We start from the raw sequence: 18,293 nt of genomic DNA on the forward strand, positions 1-18,293 counted from the left end.
GTAGACTCAATCCCAGAAAACCCCTGTATTGTTGAACAGGAGGAGGAGGAGCAGGAGATGTGTGGGACTGTAGACTCAATCCCAGAAAACCCCTGTATTGTTGAACAGGAGGAGGAGGAGCAGGAGATGTGTGGGACTGTAGACTCAATCCCAGAAAACCCCTGTATTGTTGAACAGGAGGAGGAGGAGGAGGAGATGTGTGGGACTGTAGACTCAATCCCAGAAAACCCCTGTATTGTTGAACAGGAGGAGGAGGAGGAGGAGATGTGTGGGACTGTAGACTCAATCCCAGAAAACCCCTGTATTGTTGAACAGGAGGAGGAGGAGGAGGAGATGTGTGGGACTGTAGACTCAATCCCAGAAAACCCCTGTATTGTTGAACAGGAGGAGGAGGAGGAGGAGATGTGTGGGACTGTAGACTCAATCCCAGAAAACCACTGTATTGTTGAACAGGAGGAGGAGATGTGTGGGACTGTAGACTCAATCCCAGAAAACCCCTGTATTGTTGAACAGGAGGAGGAGGAGGAGGAGGAGATGTGTGGGACTGTAGACTCAATCCCAGAAAACCCCTGTATTGTTGAACAGGAGGAGGAGGAGGAGGAGATGTGTGGGACTGTAGACTCAATCCCAGAAAACCCCTGTATTGTTGAACAGGAGGAGGAGGAGGAGGAGATGTGTGGGACTGTAGACTCAATCCCAGAAAACCACTGTATTGTTGAACAGGAGGAGGAGGAGGAGGAGATGTCTGGGACTGTAGACTCAATCCCAGAAAACCCCTGTATTGTTGAACAGGAGGAGGAGGAGGAGGAGGAGATGTGTGGGACTGTAGACTCAATCCCAGAAAACCACTGTATTGTTGAACAGGAGGAGGAGGAGCAGGAGATGTGTGGGACTGTAGACTCAATCCCAGAAAACCCCTGTATTGTTGAACAGGAGGAGGAGGAGGAGGAGGAGATGTGTGGGACTGTAGACTCAATCCCAGAAAACCACTGTATTGTTGAACAGGAGGAGGAGGAGGAGGAGGAGGAGGAGATGTGTGGGACTGTAGACTCAATCCCAGAAAACCCCTGTATTGTTGAACAGGAGGAGGAGATGTGTGGGACTGTAGACTCAATCCCAGAAAACCCCTGTATTGTTGAACAGGAGGAGGAGGAGGAGCAGGAGATGTGTGGGACTGTAGACTCAATCCCAGAAAACCCCTGTATTGTTGAACAGGAGGAGGAGATGTGTGGGACTGTAGACTCAATCCCAGAAAACCCCTGTATTGTTGAACAGGAGGAGGAGGAGGAGGAGGAGGAGATGTGTGGGACTGTAGACTCAATCCCAGAAAACCCCTGTATTGTTGAACAGGAGGAGGAGGAGGAGCAGGAGATGTGTGGGACTGTAGACTCAATCCCAGAAAACCCCTGTATTGTTGAACAGGAGGAGGAGGAGGAGGAGGAGATGTGTGGGACTGTAGACTCAATCCCAGAAAACCCCTGTATTGTTGAACAGGAGGAGGAGATGTGTGGGACTGTAGACTCAATCCCAGAAAACCCCTGTATTGTTGAACAGGAGGAGGAGGAGGAGGAGATGTGTGGGACTGTAGACTCAATCCCAGAAAACCACTGTATTGTTGAACAGGAGGAGGAGGAGGAGGAGATGTGTGGGACTGTAGACTCAATCCCAGAAAACCCCTGTATTGTTGAACAGGAGGAGGAGGAGGAGAAGATGTGTGGGACTGTAAACCCCTGTTTTATTGAACAGCAGGAGGATGAGATGTGTGGGACTGTAGACTCAATCCCAGAAAACCACTGTATTGTTGAACAGGAAGAGGAGGAGGAGGAGATGTGTGGGACTGTAGACTCAATCCCAGAAAAACCCTGTTTTATTGAACAGCAGGAGGAGGAGATGTGTGGGACTGTAGACTCAATCCCAGAAAACCCCTGTATTGTTGAACAGGAGGAGGAAGAGGAGGAGATGTGTGGGACTGTAGACTCAATCCCAGAAAACCCCTGTTTTATTGAACAGCAGGAGGAGGAGATGTGTGGGACTGTAAACCCCTGTTTTATTGAACAGCAGGAGGAGGAGATGTGTGGGACTGTAGACTCAATCCCAGAAAACCCCTGTATTGTTGAACAGGAGGAGGAGGAGGAGCAGGAGATGTGTGGGACTGTAGACTCAATCCCAGAAAACCACTGTATTGTTGAACAGGAGGAGGAGGAGGAGGAGATGTGTGGGACTGTAGACTCAATCCCAGAAAACCCCTGTATTGTTGAACAGGAGGAGGAGATGTGTGGGACTGTAGACTCAATCCCAGAAAACCCCTGTATTGTTGAACAGGAGGAGGAGGAGGAGGAGGAGATGTGTGGGACTGTAGACTCAATCCCAGAAAACCCCTGTATTGTTGAACAGGACGAGGAGGAGGAGATGTGTGGGACTGTAGACTCAATCCCAGAAAACCCCTGTTTTATTGAACAGCAGGAGGAGGAGATGTGTGGGACTGTAAACCCCTGTTTTATTGAACAGCAGGAGGAGGAGATGTGTGGGACTGTAGACTCAATCCCAGAAAACCCCTGTATTGTTGAACAGGAGGAGGAGGAGGAGATGTGTGGGACTGTAGACTCAATCCCAGAAAACCCCTGTATTGTTGAACAGGAGGAGGAGGAGGAGGAGGAGGAGATGTGTGGGACTGTAGACTCAATCCCAGAAAACCACTGTATTGTTGAACAGGAGGAGGAGGAGGAGGAGGAGATGTGTGGGACTGTAGACTCAATCCCAGAAAACCCCTGTATTGTTGAACAGGAGGAGGAGATGTGTGGGACTGTAGACTCAATCCCAGAAAACCCCTGTATTGTTGAACAAGAGGAGGAGGAGGAGCAGGAGATGTGTGGGACTGTAAACCCCTGTATTGTTGAACAGGAGCAGGAGATGTGTGGGACTGTAGACTCAATCCCAGAAAACCCCTGTATTGTTGAACAGGAGCAGGAGATGTGTGGGACTGTAGACTCAATCCCAGAAAACCCCTGTATTGTTTAACAGGAGGAGGAGGAGATGTGTGGGACTGTAAACCCCTGTTTTATTGAACAGCAGGAGGAGGAGATGTGTGGGACTGTAGACTCAATCCCAGAAAACCCCTGTATTGTTGAACAGGAGGAGGAGGAGGAGGAGATGTGTGGGACTGTAGACTCAATCCCAGAAAACCCCTGTATTGTTGAACAGGAGGAGGAGGAGGAGGAGATGTGTGGGACTGTAGACTCAATCCCAGAAAACCCCTGTATTGTTGAACAGGAGGAGGAGGAGGAGGAGGAGATGTGTGGGACTGTAGACTCAATCCCAGAAAACCCCTGTATTGTTGAACAGGAGGAGGAGGAGGAGGAGGAGATGTGTGGGACTGTAGACTCAATCCCAGAAAACCCCTGTATTGTTGAACAGGAGGAGGAGGAGGAGGAGGAGATGTGTGGGACTGTAGACTCAATCCCAGAAAACCCCTGTATTGTTGAACAGGAGGAGGAGGAGCAGGAGATGTGTGGGACTGTAGACTCAATCCCAGAAAACCCCTGTATTGTTGAACAGGAGGAGGAGGAGGAGCAGGAGATGTGTGGGACTGTAGACTCAATCCCAGAAAACCCCTGTATTGTTGAACAGGAAGAGGAGGAGGAGGAGATGTGTGGGACTGTAGACTCAATCCCAGAAAACCCCTGTATTGTTGAACAGGAGGAGGAGGAGCAGGAGATGTGTGGGACTGTAGACTCAATCCCAGAAAACCCCTGTATTGTTGAACAGGAGGAGGAGGAGGAGGAGATGTGTGGGACTGTAGACTCAATCCCAGAAAACCCCTGTATTGTTGAACAGGAGGAGGAGGAGGAGGAGATGTGTGGGACTGTAGACTCAATCCCAGAAAACCCCTGTATTGTTGAACAGGAGGAGGAGGAGGAGGAGATGTGTGGGACTGTAGACTCAATCCCAGAAAACCCCTGTATTGTTGAACAGGAGGAGGAGGAGGAGGAGATGTGTGGGACTGTAGACTCAATCCCAGAAAACCCCTGTATTGTTGAACAGGAGGAGGAGGAGGAGGAGATGTGTGGGACTGTAGACTCAATCCCAGAAAACCCCTGTATTGTTCTAATTACTTTAATGTGAAAGTGAGATAAAAAATAAGATTGGAAGTTAAACCAAACATAAGAACATGTATTTCTCTGTTGAATCTACATCAATAGTTGTGGCTTTTTAAGAGAAATACAATATTGCAATTCGATTTAAAATATATAATTTAGCTAAATGGTTATTTATTATGTAGGCTAGGCTATTTACTGTATAAAAGGTCAACGGTGATGTTAATACCGTATAGACGTTGTGGATCTAGAAGAAAACATTACGAATGCTTATCCGGGGTGTTTATTTATTAATAGTCACGTTTGGGTTTATAGCCTTACGTAAAAAGCCAATTATTTAATGACATGATACAAGGTTCAGCAGGACTACTTGCAACAGCATCTAAATCAAGCCTGGCCAACAAAAAAAAATCAACCGAAACGAAGCTCCAGACAGATTGGTAAACCATCAGCCCTGGACACAGAGAACTGTGGAAGTACAGCGAAATTCACACAGTATTCAGACCCCTTCCCCTTTTCAACAGAAATACCATATGTACATCAGTATTCAGACCCTTTGCTATGAGACTCGAAATTGAGCTCGGGTGCATCCTGTTTCCATTGATCATCCTTGAGATGTTTCTACAACTTGATTGGTATTTCTACAACATGTTGGTATTACAGACTCAGTCAGGGCCAAGTTGAAAATGTCTGTGGTAAATTCAATTGAATGGACATGATTTGGAAAGGTACACACCGGTCTAAATAAAGTTGACAGTGCACGTCAGAGCAAAAACCAAGTCATGAGGTTGAAGGAATTGTTCGTAGAGCTCCGAGATAGAATTGTGTCGAGAATTGTGTCGATCTGGGGAAGGGTACCAAAATATTTCTGCAGCATTGAAGGTCCCCAAGAACACAGTGGCCTCCATCATTCTTAAATGGAAGAAGTTTGGAACCACCAACACTCTTCCTAGAGCAATTGGGGGAGAAGACCAAGAACCCTATGGTCACTCTGACAGAGTTCCAGAGTTCCTCTGTGGGGATGGGAGAACCTTTCAGAAGGACAACCATCTCTGCAGCACTCCACCAATCAGGCCTTCATGGTAGGGTGGCTAGACGGAAGCCACTCCTCAGTAAAAAGCACACGACAGCCCACTTGGAGTTTTCCTAAAGGCACCTAAAGACACTCAGACCATGAGGAACAAGATTCTCTGGTCTGATGAAACCAATATTGAAATATTTGGCCTGAAAGCCAAGCATCACGTCTGGAGGAAACCTGGCACCATCCCTACGGTGAAGCATGGTGGTGGCAGCATCATGCTGTGGGGATGTTTTCAGAGGCAGGGACTGGGAGACTAGTCAGGTTTGAGGGAAAGATGAACGGAGCAAAGTACAGAGAGATCCTTGATGAAAACCTGCTCCAGAGCGCTCTGGACCTCAGACTGGAGCGAAGGTTCACCTTCCAACAGGACGACAACTCTAAGCACACAGCCAAGACAACGCAGGAGTGGCTTCGGGACAAGTCTCTGAATGTCTTGAGTGACTTGAACCTGACCGAACATCTCTGGAGAGACCTGAAAATAGCTGTGCAGCGACGCTCCCCATCCAACCTGACAGAGCTTGAGCGTATCTGCAGAGAAGAATGGGAGAAACTCCCCAAATACAGGTGGGCCAAGCTTGTAGCGTCATACCCAAGAAGACTGGAGGCTGGTATCACTGCCAAAGGTGCTTCAACAAAGTACTGAGTAAAGGTCTGAATATTTATGTAATATTTCAGTGTTATTTTTAATACATTTACAAAAATGTCACAAAAAATATATATGGTTTTTGCTTTGTCATTACAGGGTATTGAGTGTAGATTGATGATAAAACTAATTATTTAAATCAATTTTAGAATAAGGCTGTAACGTAACAAAATGTGGGAAAAGTCGAGGGGTCTGAATACTTTCCGAACGCACTATCCAGCAGGCACCACCAGGGCGTGTGTGTGTATGCGCGCGTCTCAAGTAGCACCCTATCCCCTATACAGCGTCCTACGGACCCTGGTCAAAAGTAGTGTAGTGTGTAGGGAAAGGGTTCCATTTGGAACACAACCCATGTGTCAAGCTAAAAGGTAATCAAATTATCAACACCATGCTATCATTAAAAGTCGTCACCATCCTCCTTTCCAGCTATGTTTAATCCTGTTAGGATTTGACTCATTCCTGCTACTTCTACTGCGGGCCCAGCTCTTATTATGTGGCTGGCAGGCTGGAAAACGTTTGAAGTGAAGGGTGAAGGCGAACAACCGGAGTCGCAGTGGTCAGAGCAGGTTGTGTCACAAATGACCTCCTGTTCACTACTTAAGTGCATAGGGTGCCATAAGGCTCTGGTCAAAGATAGTGCACTATGTAGGGAATAGGGTGTCATTTGGGAAGCACATATGCTGACAGACAGCAGTACGGGTCAACAAGTCTGACATGTATGTGAATCACAAATTTAAAAATGGGCCTGTTGTCTTCTGGAAAACCATCCATCCTGTCTGAACTCAATCATATCTTTTCAAGACAGTACTGGTTTTCAGGATAACCCCGGTATTCGGTCTTGGACATTTTCCACTGGATGGTAGGTTGTAATTCCTATCAAAAAAATACACAAATGGCAGAGTGAAAAGTAATTAGGGCCCTATAAAATCTGGGGGTTTTGTTGCCTGATTCCTTTTTTCCCCACCAAATTCCATTTTCTCCCTTTAAAATAAAAATAAAAAATTTGCTCGTTGAATCACACTTCTTCTATAGAAAAACAACTAAATTGGAACCACATCAGGAGACCACTTGTCTCTTGTCAGGAGACATACAAGTCTGGGACAAATATACTTTGTTTTTTTTTGGTGGTATAGTTACCCTTTAATGGAGGTTTTCACCAGCAAAACAACCTTGGTTCGTTATTGATGTTTCTATAGCACTCATCTGATCACAGAGTTTGCTAAATAAAATGTCCACTGGATTGATGCAAATAACCATGATATCATTCTGCCAGGTGGACATTGTCTGTCACAAAGTAGACAGAGACAGAGACAGAGACAGAGAGAGAGAGACAGACAGACAGACAGACAGACAGACAGACAGACAGACAGACAGAGAGAGAGAAAGACAAAGAGACGAGAAACAAAGAGAGAGAAGGAAAAAGACAGAAAGAGAGAGAGAGGAGAGAGGAGAGAGGAAAGAGAGAGAGAGAGAGAGAGAGAGAGACAGACAGACAGACAGACAGACAGACAGACAGACAGACAGACAGACAGACAGACAGGTCCTGTGCCACTTTCAGAAAGTTGCATGAAAATAGGAATCACTGATGTTGTTCCTATCTTATGATTACATTTAGTTTATTTATAAGTTCAATAAATGTTAATATATTGTTGAATTCCATTTTAATGTCTGGATTCTGTCATACCGTCCTAAGTAATCGACAGAGAGACAGCGGTCAGAGCAGGGCTGTAGTAATCGATAGAGAGGCAGCGGTCAGAGCAGGGCTGTAGTAATCGATAGAGACAGCGGTCAGAGCAGGGCTGTAGTAATCGACAGAGAGGCAGCGGTCAGAGCAGGGCTGTAGTAATCGATAGAGAGACAGCGGTCAGAGCAGGGCTGTAGTAATCGACAGAGAGGCAGCGGTCAGAGCAGGGCTGTAGTAATCGATAGAGAGACAGCGGTCAGAGCAGGGCTGTAGTAATCGACAGAGAGACAGCGGTCAGAGCATGGCTGTAGTAATCGATAGAGAGACAGCGGTCAGAGCAGGGCTGTAGTAATCGACAGAGAGGCAGCGGTCAGAGCAGGGCTGTAGTAATCGATAGAGAGACAGCGGTCAGAGCAGGGCTGTAGTAATCGACAGAGAGACAGCGGTCAGAGCATGGCTGTAGTAATCGATAGAGAGACAGCGGTCAGAGCAGGGCTGTGGCCCGTGTTCTAACACATAGCTAAAACAAAGTGATGGAACCACATCAGGTAACCCTCTAAGCTACATGTTGAGGGTATATGAAACAGGGTCGACTAAATTCAATTGTATCAATGGGATCCGTTTTTCCAAGGAAGTCCTGTTTTTTTTAAGAGATAACCTGAAGGGCCTGGGGGTTTAGTTAAAACATCCTCCAACGGACTGATGGTACAGATACCACGAGAGAACCACCTGCTTTAACAGTCTCCTTTTCAGCTCATTTAACACCTGATTTACTTAAACCATTTATGCTGGTGGGAATTGGCCTATATGGATAGGGCTAAATTGAAACGTTTCCTACTGAAGAAATATGAAATACATAACCACTTAAAAAGGGAACAGTTTGGAGATTTATGGGGAAAATTATTAGACCAAAAAAAAAGGTTCAGTTCACCACAAGACTGAATCAAAACATTACACTGTTGATTTTATGTACATTTTACATTTACCGTAGTTTTCGCCTCATTTGTTGATAACGAAAAGTGAAAATACTCTGAAAACATTTAGTAACATGATCAGACTATAAAAATAGGTGCAACATAAGACATAAAAATGATAAGGGTTTGAGTGAGCAGACTGGTGTCTCCAAGTGGCCCCTACACCTCTCCAGACTGTGGGTTTGAGTGAGCAAGCTGGTGTCTCCAAGTGGCCCCTACACCTCTCCCGACTGTGGGTTTGAGTGAGAGGAGTAACTGGTGTCTCCAAGTGGCCCCACACCTCTCCAGACTGTGGGTTTGAGTGAGCAGACAAGCTGGTGTCTCCAAGTGGCCCCTACACCTCTCCAGACTGTGGGTTTAAGTGAGCAGACAAGCTGGTGTCTCCAAGTGGCCCCTACACCTCTCCAGACTGTGGGTTTGAGTGAGCAGACAAGCTGGTGTCTCCAAGTGGCCCCTACACCTCTCCAGACTGTGGGTTTGAGTGAGCAGACAAGCTGGTGTCTCCAAGTGGCCCCTACACCTCTCCAGACTGTGGGTTTGAGTGAGCAGACAAGCTGGTGTCTCCAAGTGGCCCCTACACCTCTCCAGACTGTGGGTTTGAGTGAGCAGACAAGCTGGTGTCTCCAAGTGGCCCCTACACCTCTCCAGACTGTGGGTTTGAGTGAGAGGACAAGCTGGTGTCTCCAAGTGGCCCCACACCTCTCCAGACTGTGGGTTTGAGTGAGCAGACAAGCTGGTGTCTCCAAGTGGCCCCACACCTCTCCAGACTGTGGGTTTGAGTGAGCAGACAAGCAAGCTGGTGTCTCCAAGTGGCCCCACACCTCTCCAGACTGTGGGTTTGAGTGAGCAGACAAGCTGGTGTCTCCAAGTGTAAACTACCAGCCCTGCTATAATGTACTGTAACACAGTAAACTACCAGCCCTGCTATAATGTACTGTAACACAGTAAACTACCAGCCCTGCTGTAATTTACTGTAACACAGTAAACTACCAGCCCTGCTATAATGTACTGTAACACAGTAAACTACCAGCCCTGCTATAATGTACTGTAACACATCTGAGAGAGAAGAGCACAGAGTATGATACTTACAGAATCCTGATTTTATTATCCTTAGAATATAGACAGCAACCCTCAGTTCATTCAGTCAATGGCAGTTAACTTGGCGAAGAATCTCCCTCAGTTTATGCTGCTCAAATGACTCATATCCCCTCTTCTCCTTTCACCCTCTCCTCTCCCTTACAGACATGAGCCACGAGTAGCCAAACATCCCCTCTCCTCTCCCCTACTTCTCAGACGAGTAGCTAAACATTTCCAAATATGGAGAAAATAAATGATAGAAAGATTTGAGTGCAAAAATCAATTCCACAATTCAGCTTTTAGTCCAGAATGCCACATATTTCAGGACTAAGTCAGAGGGGCCAAATATGTGGTTCAACCCGTTCACCAGGAATAACAATGACGTTTACACAACTCTTTATGAAGGAGTTGGTTAGTCCTGACCTAAGAAGGGTAATCGTGAGAGCTCAGTGCTCAGTCTGCCATGTGCTCCAGTCAATTAACTCATATATACACACACACGCACTCAATGCAGAACTAATCATGTCTAGTCTACAGAGACAAGGCCAACAGTCTAGTCTACAGAGACAATGCCAACAGTCTAGTCTACAGAGACAAGGCCAACAGTCTAGTCTACAGAGACAAGGCCAACAGTCTAGTCTACAGGGACAAGGCCAACAGTCTAGTCTACAGGGACAAGGCCAACAGTCTAGTCTACAGGGACAAGGCCAACAGTCTAGTCTACAGGGACAAGGCCAACAGTCTAGTCTACAGGGACAAGGCCAACAGTCTAGTCTACAGAGACAAGGCCAACAGTCTAGTAAGGCCAACAGTCTAGTCTACAGGGACAAGGCCAACAGTCTAGTCTACAGGGACAAGGCCAACAGTCTAGTCTACAGAGACAAGGCCAACAGTCTAGTCTACAGAGACAAGGCCAACAGTCTAGTCTACAGAGACAAGGCCAACAGTCTAGTAAGGCCAACAGTCTAGTCTACAGAGACAAGGCCAACAGTCTAGTAAGGCCAACAGTCTAGTCTGCAGGGACAAGGCCAACAGTCTAGTCTACAGGGACAAGGCCAACAGTCTAGTAAGGCCAACAGTCTAGTCTGCAGGGACAAGGCCAACAGTCTAGTCTACAGAGACAAGGCCAACAGTCTAGTAAGGCCAACATTCTAGTCTACAGAGACAAGGCCAACAGTCTAGTAAGGCCAACAGTCTAGTCTACAGAGACAAGGCCAACAGTCTAGTAAGGCCAACAGTCTAGTCTGCAGGGACAAGGCCAACAGTCTAGTCTACAGAGACAAGGCCAACAGTCTAGTAAGGCCAACAGTCTAGTCTACAGGGACAAGGCCAACAGTCTAGTCTACAGAGACAAGGCCAACAGTCTAGTCTGCAGGGACAAGGCCAACAGTCTAGTCTGCAGGGACAAGGCCAACAGTCTAGTCTGCAGGGACAAGGCCAACAGTCTAGTCTACAGGGACAAGGCCGACAGTCTAGTCTACAGAGACAAGGCCAACAGTCTAGTCTACAGGGACAAGGCCAACAGTCTAGTCTACAGGGACAAGGCCAACAGTCTAGTCTACAGGGACAAGGCCAACAGTCTAGTCTACAGAGACAAAGCCAACAGTCTAGTCTACAGAGACAAGGCCAACAGTCTAGTCTACAGAGACAAGGCCAACAGTCTAGTCTACAGAGACAAGGCCAACAGTCTAGTCTACAGAGACAAGGCCAACAGTCTAGTCTACAGAGACAAGGCCAACAGTCTGCAGGGACAAGGCCAACAGTCTAGTCTACAGAGACAAGGCCAACAGTCTAGTAAGGCCAACAGTCTAGTCTACAGGGACAAGGCCAACAGTCTAGTCTACAGAGACAAGGCCAACAGTCTAGTCTACAGGGACAAGGCCAACAGTCTAGTCTACAGAGACAAGGCCAACAGTCTAGTCTACAGGGACAAGGCCAACAGTCTAGTCTACAGAGACAAGGCCAACAGTCTAGTCTACAGGGACAAGGCCAACAGTCTAGTCTACAGAGACAAGGCCGACAGTCTAGTCTACAGGGACAAGGCCAACAGTCTAGTCTACAGGGACAAGGCCGACTGTCTAGTCTACAGGGACAAGGCCAACAGTCTAGTCTACAGAGACAAGGCCGACAGTCTAGTCTACAGGGACAAGGCCGACAGTCTAGTCTACAGAGACAAGGCCGACAGTCTAGTCTACAGGGACAAGGCCAACAGTCTAGTCTACAGGGACAAGGCCAACAGTCTAGTCTACAGAGACAAGGCCAACAGTCTAGTCTACAGGGACAAGGCCAACAGTCTAGTAAGGCCAACAGTCTAGTCTGCAGGGACAAGGCCAACAGTCTAGTCTACAGAGACAAGGCCAACAGTCTAGTCTGCAGGGACAAGGCCAACAGTCTAGTCTGCAGGGACAAGGCCAACAGTCTAGTCTGCAGGGACAAGGCCAACAGTCTAGTCTGCAGGGACAAGGCCAACAGTCTAGTCTGCAGGGACAAGGCCAACAGTCTAGTCTGCAGGGACAAGGCCAACAGTCTACTCTGCAGGGACAAGGCCAACAGTCTAGTAAGGCCAACAGTCTAGTCTACAGAGACAAGGCCAACAGTCTAGTCTGCAGGGACAAGGCCAACAGTCTAGTCTGCAGGGACAAGGCCAACAGTCTAGTCTACAGAGACAAGGCCAACAGTCTAGTAAGGCCAACAGTCTAGTCTACAGGGACAAGGCCAACAGTCTAGTCTACAGGGACAAGGCCAACAGTCTAGTGTACAGGGACAAGCCAACAGTCTAGTCTGCAGGGACAAGGCCAACAGTCTAGTCTACAGGGACAAGGCCAACAGTCTAGTCTACAGAGACAAGGCCAACAGTCTAGTCTGCAGGGACAAGGCCAACAGTCTAGTCTACAGAGACAAGGCCAACAGTCTAGTAAGGCCAACAGTCTAGTCTACAGGGACAAGGCCAACAGTCTAGTCTACAGGGACAAGGCCAACAGTCTAGTCTACAGGGACAAGGCCAACAGTCTAGTCTACAGAGACAAGGCCAACAGTCTAGTCTACAGAGACAAGGCCAACAGTCTAGTCTACAGAGACAAGGCCAACAGTCTAGTCTACAGAGACAAGGCCAACAGTCTAGTCTACAGAGACAAGGCCAACAGTCTAGTCTACAGAGACAAGGCCAACAGTCTAGTAAGGCCAACAGTCTAGTCTGCAGGGTCAAGGCCAACAGTCTAGTCTACAGAGACAAGGCCAACAGTCTAGTAAGGCCAACAGTCTAGTCTACAGGGACAAGGCCAACAGTCTAGTCTACAGAGACAAGGCCAACAGTCTAGTCTACAGGGACAAGGCCAACAGTCTAGTCTACAGAGACAAGGCCAACAGTCTAGTCTACAGAGACAAGGCCAACAGTCTAGTCTACAGGGACAAGGCCAACAGTCTAGTCTACAGAGACAAGGCCGACAGTCTAGTCTACAGAGACAAGGCCAACAGTCTAGTCTACAGGGACAAGGCCAACAGTCTAGTCTACAGAGACAAGGCCAACAGTCTAGTCTACAGAGACAAGGCCAACAGTCTAGTCTACAGGGACAAGGCCAACAGTCTAGTCTACAGAGACAAGGCCGACAGTCTAGTCTACAGGGACAAGGCCAACAGTCTAGTCTACAGGGACAAGGCCGACAGTCTAGTCTACAGGGACAAGGCCAACAGTCTAGTCTACAGAGACAAGGCCAACAGTCTAGTCTACAGAGACAAGGCCAACAGTCTAGTCTACAGGGACAAGGCCAACAGTCTAGTAAGGCCAACAGTCTAGTCTGCAGGGACAAGGCCAACAGTCTAGTCTACAGAGACAAGGCCAACAGTCTAGTCTGCAGGGACAAGGCCAACAGTCTAGTCTGCAGGGACAAGGCCAACAGTCTAGTAAGGCCAACAGTCTAGTCTACAGAGACAAGGCCAACAGTCTAGTCTGCAGGGACAAGGCCAACAGTCTAGTCTGCAGGGACAAGGCCAACAGTCTAGTAAGGCCAACAGTCTAGTCTACAGGGACAAGGCCAACAGTCTAGTCTACAGGGACAAGGCCAACAGTCTAGTCTACAGGGACAAGGCCAACAGTCTAGTCTACAGGGACAAGGCCAACAGTCTAGTCTGCAGGGACAAGGCCAACAGTCTAGTCTGCAGGGACAAGGCCAACAGTCTAGTCTGCAGGGACAAGGCCAACAGTCTAGTCTACAGAGACAAGGCCAACAGTCTAGTAAGGCCAACAGTCTAGTGTACAGGGACAAGGCCAACAGTCTAGTCTACAGGGACAAGGCCAACAGTCTAGTCTATAGAGACAAGGCCAACAGTCTAGTCTACAGGGACAAGGCCAACAGTCTAGTCTACAGGGACAAGGCCAACAGTCTGATTCTACACTACAGAGACAAGCCAGTAGTCTGATTCTACACTACATGGACAAGCCAGTAGTCTGATTCTACACTACAGGGACAAGCCAGTAGTCTGATTCTACACTACAGGGACAAGCCAGTAGTCTGATTCTACACTACAGGGACAAGCCAGTAGTCTGATTCTACACTACAGGGACAAGCCAGTAGTTTGATTCTACACTACAGGGACAAGCCAGTAGTCTGATTCTACACTACAGGGACAAGCCAGTAGTCTGATTCTACACTACAGGGACAAGCCAGTAGTCTGATTCTACACTACAGAGACAAGCCAGTAGTCTGATTCTACACTACATGGACAAGCCAGTAGTCTGATTCTACACTACAGGGACAAGCCAGTAGTCTGATTCTACACTACGGGGACAAGCCAGTAGTCTGATTCTACACTACAGGGACAAGCCAGTAGTCTGATTCTACACTACATGGACAAGCCAGTAGTCTGATTCTACACTACAGGGACAAGCCAGTAGTCTGATTCTACACTACAGGGACAAGCCAGTAGTCTGATTCTACACTACAGGGACAAGCCAGTAGTCTGATTCTACACTACAGGGACAAGCCAGCAGTCTGATTCTACACTACAGGGACAAGCCAGTAGTCTGATTCTACACTACAGGGACAAGCCAGTAGTCTGATTCTACACTACAGGGACAAGCCAGTAGTCTGATTCTACACTACAGGGACAAGCCAGTAGTCTGATTCTACACTACAGGGACAAGCCACATATGGAAGCTGGCTACTCACTCATCAATCAAGACAGGAACACAAGAGTTTTCTCCTATATGCATTTAGCAGCAGTGCACTCCCTCTCATCAACTAATACTGTAACTATAGACACTACTACAGTTAGTTACATTAGAAGATCAGGTACAGGGGTTAACCTATAAAAAGGGATTCTTTCCCTTACAACCAAACAGAAGAGGCTCGTAGCTTTATAGACACAAATTATACAATCATTAAACATAGGACATTCCATTATCCTTACTCCTGTTACTTATGAGACTACTACAAAAGAATCACCATCTGAATCATCTATTACAATAGACTAAAGAATCACCATCTGAATCATCTATTACAATAGACTAAAGAATCACCATCTGAATCATATTACAATGAGCCTGGGAATCACCATCTGAATCATCTATTACAATAGACTAAAGAATCACCATCTGAATCATATTACAATAGACTAAAGAATCACCATCTGAATCATCTATTACAATAGACTAAAGAATCACCATCTGAATCATCTATTACAATAGACTAAAGAATCACCATCTGAATCATATTACAATAGACTAAAGAATCACCATCTGAATCATCTTTTACAATAGACTAAAGAATCACCATCTGAATCATCTATTACAATAGACTAAAGAATCACCATCTGAATCATCTATTACAATAGACTAAAGAATCACCATCTGAATCATCTATTACAATAGACTAAAGAATCACCATCTGAATCATCTATTACAATAGACTAAAGAATCACCATCTGAATCATCTATTACAATAGACTAAAGAATCACCATCTGAATCATCTATTACAATAGACTAAAGAATCACCATCTGAATCATATTACAATGGACTAAAGAATCACCATCTGAATCATCTATTACAATAGACTAAAGAATCACCATCTGAATCATCTATTACAATAGACTAAAGAATCACCATCTGAATCATCTATTACAATAGACTAAAGAATCACCATCTGAATCATATTACAATAGACTAAAGAATCACCATCTGAATCATCTATTATAATAGACTATAGAATCACCATCTGAATCATCTATTACAATAGACTAAAGAATCACCATCTGAATCATCTATTACAATAGACTAAAGAATCACCATCTGAATCATCTATTACAATAGACTAAAGAATCACCATCTGAATCATCTATTACAATAGACTAAAGAATCACCATCTGAATCATCTATTACAATAGACTAAAGAATCACCATTGAATCATCTATTACAATAGACTAAAGAATCACCATTGAATCATCTATTACAATAGACTAAAGAATCACCATCTGAATCATCTATTACAATAGACTAAAGAATCACCATCTGAATCATCTATTACAATAGACTAAAGAATCACCATCTGAATCATCTATTACAATAGACTAAAGAATCACCATCTGAATCATATTTAACAATAGACTAAAGAATCACCATCTGAATCATATTACAATAGACTAAAGAATCACCATCTGAATCATCTATTACAATAGACTAAAGAATCACCATCTGAATCATCTATTACAATAGACTAAAGAATCACCATCTGAATCATCTATTACAATAGACTAAAGAATCACCATCTGAATCATATTACAATAGACTAAAGAATCACCATCTGAATCATCTATTATAATAGACTATAGAATCACCATCTGAATCATCTATTACAATAGACTAAAGAATCACCATCTGAATCATCTATTACAATAGACTAAAGAATCACAATCTGAATCATCTATTACAATAGACTAAAGAATCACCATCTGAATCATCTATTACAATAGACTAAAGAATCACCATCTGAATCATCTATTACAATAGACTAAAGAATCACCATTGAATCATCTATTACAATAGACTAAAGAATCACCATTGAATCATCTATTACAATAGACTAAAGAATCACCATCTGAATCATATTACAATGGGCCTGGGAATCACCATCGGAATCATCTATAGATTGATATGTTATTGGACTCAATGTTTAAAAGGTTTAGGCTATGTTATGGGACTCAATGTTATTACAACAGACCAAGGAATCACCATCTGAATCATATTACAACAGACCAAGGAATCACCATCTGAATCATATTACAACAGACCAAGGAATCACCATCTGAATCATATTACAACAGACCAAGGAATCACCATCTGAATCATATTACAACAGACCAAGGAATCACCATCTGAATCATATTACAACAGACCAAGGAATCACCATCTGAATCATATTACAACAGACCAAGGAATCACCATCTGAATCATATTACAACAGACCAAGGAATCACCATCTGAATCATATTACAACAGACTAAAGAATCACCATCTGAATCATATTACAACAGACCAAGGAATCACCATCTGAATCATATTACAACAGACCAAGGAATCACCATCTGAATCATATTACAACAGACCAAGGAATCACCATCTGAATCATCTATATATTGATTTGTTATGGGACTCAATGTTTAAATAAAGGTTTAGGCTAAATAAAAAATGAACCCTGGTCCTTCTTTCCCAAACCACCTGAGGTGTATGTAACAGGTAGGTACTAATAACCCATTTAAACAGTGAGGTGTCAGAGAGATTCATCTCCTGGTGATTAACATGCGGGGCAGACAGGAAGGGAAACGACAGCCGAACCACAGCATCACTCCTCAGGAGGCTTTGGAGAGAATACAGGCAGCTGAGTCAACAGGAACATCTCCTCAAGAAGTTGAACCGAAATCTCACAATTTCATTTTATATTACCTTTATTTAACTAGGCAAGTCTGTTAAGAACAAATTCGGTTAAGAACTTATTTTCAATGACGGCCTAGGAACAGTGGGGTTAACTGGTCTAGGAACAGTGGGTTAACTGGCCTAGGAACAGTGGGTTAACTGACCTAGGAACAGTGGGGTTAACTGACCTAGGAACAGTGGGGTTAACTGACCTAGGAACAGTGGGGTTAACTGACCTAGGAACAGTGGGTTAACTGCCTTGTTCAGGGGCAGAACGACAGAGTTGTACCTTGTCAGCTCGGGGATTTGAACTTGCAACCTTCCGGTTACTAGTCCAACGCTCTAACCACCCTGCCGCCCCAACACTAGCTGAACCACAGCTGTGTACTGTAGTATGACCTGCACAGACACATGTACTGATCCAAACACAATAGTCCCACAATAACCAGCTACTTACTGTACATGACAATTGGGAGCAACATCAACATTGACATGGATGGAACAGCGAGTTAAAGGTATGACCAGGCCTACCTCTTCTTCTCTTGACGTACGGGCCTCACAGCTGACAGTTCTTTGGTATTTTCCTTGTCGCTGCCTCGTTCTCCTGAATGACACCTTCCTTCACGTCGGGAAAACAAAGAACAGGGAGAGAGAACATGTATCACTGTGTGGACAGAGAGAGAGAACATGTATCACTGTGTGGACAGAGAGAGATAACATGTATCACTGTGTGGACAGAGAGAGAGAACATGTATCACTGTGTGGACAGAGAGAGAGAACATGTATCACTGTGTGGACAGAGAGAGAGAACAAGTATCACTGTGTGAGCTGAGC

The 18,293-nt window shown here is 45.4% G+C and overlaps 1 protein-coding gene across 4 annotated transcripts in view; it reads right to left on the reverse strand.

Annotated features, from left to right (window-relative positions):
- Nucleotides 1-18,293, reverse strand: part of LOC139415803 (LIM domain containing preferred translocation partner in lipoma) — a 469,906-nt gene that overhangs the window by 445,525 nt on the left and 6,088 nt on the right. For 3 of the 4 annotated variants that reach the window (XM_071164099.1, XM_071164015.1, XM_071163951.1), the window contains exon 2: nt 17,991-18,078. The gene's annotated coding sequence lies outside the window, so the exon portion shown is untranslated. Of the gene's footprint in view, nt 1-9,565; nt 9,652-17,990; nt 18,079-18,293 lie in introns of those variants that run through there. The other variant, XM_071164180.1, reaches the window with a different exon arrangement.

The sequence above is a fragment of the Oncorhynchus clarkii genome, chromosome 1, assembly GCF_045791955.1.
Source record: "Oncorhynchus clarkii lewisi isolate Uvic-CL-2024 chromosome 1, UVic_Ocla_1.0, whole genome shotgun sequence".
Lineage (NCBI taxonomy): Eukaryota > Metazoa > Chordata > Actinopteri > Salmoniformes > Salmonidae > Oncorhynchus > Oncorhynchus clarkii.